Here is a 2260-nt window from a genome sequence, read left to right on the forward strand (position 1 = left end):
AAGGAAAATATCTTTATTCTACCTACAATTCTTCAAAGAACATTAATTGTATAATTTTGTTTAAACCATATATACAACATGTGACTCTATTTCTCCTGTTCTAATGGAAAACCAAAAGGTTATGAAGCTTTCACCCTATGCGAAGTTGGTAAATGATTACCAAACAGGTGATCCGCCCTGTTTAGTGGAAATTCTGTGCTATTTGTTTCTTATCCACCTTTGTCCACCCCTGACAGTCAGGTCACAGCTCCTCACTCCAGTGGGCACCTCTCTTCTCAGCCACAAGTTGAATAAATTGGGAGTGGCTGGCATAAAGCTTGAGCTTATCATTAATGTCTACCCATTTCACTTCCTTGGCATCATCACCAGCTTTTAGGGGAACATTGTCCACTATTTCACCTGTTTCATCATGGTAGTTCACAGCCTCTGTCTCCATCCACGCATTATCTGTGTTCCGAGGATCATCCACATAGCCTTTATAGACCACAAAATGCTCCTGGCTGAATAGTCTCTGCAAGTCTTTCTCCAGCTCTTGCCTTTCTACTCGAGATTTCTGTAAGGAGTTCATGCCTTCCTCGCCAAATTCTCTCTTCAGCGTCGTGCCAATCTTCTCTCCTGGATCCACCATCCCCCCTGGGATTGCCCATTCGCCACAATCCTTCCTTTTGATGGCTACAAATTGCAGCATGTTTTTCCCAGAAATAGGATGATTAACTGTGTCTCCCTTAGCGTCCCTTTTCCACCTGGTTAAGATGGGATCGGCGGCATGATTGGGACCCCAACGACCCCAAAGCCCTCTGCCAGCCGGCCCTGTCCGACCGGCAGGATTTCTGGGTCTACCACGTTCAACTGGCTCCTTCTGTCTACATGCCCATCCCTTTCATTGAATTTGGGAGAGAAGTTCCTTCCACCCACCGGGGGGTCTGCCCATGCAGGCAGAGCCAAAACGGCGCCAGCAGTGTATTCCACAGGGCTGTACTCTGGCCACTCAACCAACCAGCTGACTTTCTCATCGGGGACCTTGCTTCGCTCCACATTGGAGCCAGGGTATGGAGATGTCCTGGACTTTTTGTGCAGGTTCTCCTCAGTCAAGTTCCAACCCGACATGACGAAGTTTAGAGGAAACTCACAAGAGGAAAATGGGCTCCCGCTCGCCAGGATGCTGGGGCAGCTGCTGGGTCTGACTGCCCCAGAGACCAAGGTCACAGAGAGAGAGAGAGACAGTCGCTAAAGTCTTTGCTAGGTGGCGTCCAACCATCTGCGACCCAGCAACCCACGTGAATTTTGGCCACTCTCCACTTTTCCAGGACGCAGCCTCTCCCTGCAGATCTGAAAGGCCCCTGGGGAGGTGGTCACGTTTATCCCATAAAAGTCCTCTGATGGACTGGGTTTCCTAAAAACCGCCTGGTGCTTCCAACCGCCAAGGCTTGGGACAGCGCGTGGGACTAACGTAACTGCGGAACGGTTGGGGGTGTCCCCAGCTCTGTGCCCCCACCCAGTGGCTATCATGGCGTTTTTAGTTTAAATTGAGAAATCTGGACATCTGAAAGGGTTCCCAAGTGGGAAATTCCTGGGTTGAGAGCCTCATCCTAACAATACGAATAAGAATAAAATTAGCAAACAAAAAAAAAATTTTAAGTAACAAAAGTGCTTTCTTGCTTTCCAAGGCATTAGCCATTTGCTGGTAAATTTAGTTAATAGGTTTAAGACTGTTGTGTGTTTGGGCAAGGGCAGAATGGATATAGGGGTAGGGTGGACAAAATCATCTATTTGGGGCACTCAAAAGCCCAGTGAAAACGATCTTCAAGGAGAGGAAGAACTCAATAGGTACTGAGCATGGTCCTGATGGAAAATTTGTGTATATTATGGAAATAGTTTCAAAACTTTCACTACCTAAATGTTTGGGCAAGTTGCTTAATCACTATTTCAAATGAGTATTGGCTACAGCATGGCAGGTCCTGTGCTAGCACCCAAGGCTGGACTGAGACACATTTCTTCTTTAAGGATTCTGGGTCAGGAGGTAGTACTACATTTATTTAAAAATAAAATCAACCCTGGAAAGGCAATGTCTGATAATAGCTAAGAGTAAAGCACAATTTTTAAACCCATTCCCAATCCTCTTCATAAAATGAGACCTACTTGGACAACGTTACTTAAAACCCTCTTCAGTCTTCTTGTGTGCACAATGGGAATATTAATAACACCTACTTCATAATATTGTGATGAAATATAGTATGTTATATGTAAAGCTGTTGGCATG

The 2260-nt window shown here is 45.8% G+C and overlaps 1 pseudogene; it reads right to left on the reverse strand.

Moving 5' to 3' along the window:
* Positions 1 to 241: 241 nt before the first annotated feature.
* Positions 242 to 1258, reverse strand: LOC143381064 (ADP-ribose pyrophosphatase, mitochondrial pseudogene; annotated as a pseudogene).
* Positions 1259 to 2260: the final 1002 nt, after the last annotated feature.

This window comes from Callospermophilus lateralis, chromosome 15, assembly GCF_048772815.1.
Source record: "Callospermophilus lateralis isolate mCalLat2 chromosome 15, mCalLat2.hap1, whole genome shotgun sequence".
Taxonomy (NCBI): Eukaryota; Metazoa; Chordata; class Mammalia; order Rodentia; family Sciuridae; genus Callospermophilus; species Callospermophilus lateralis.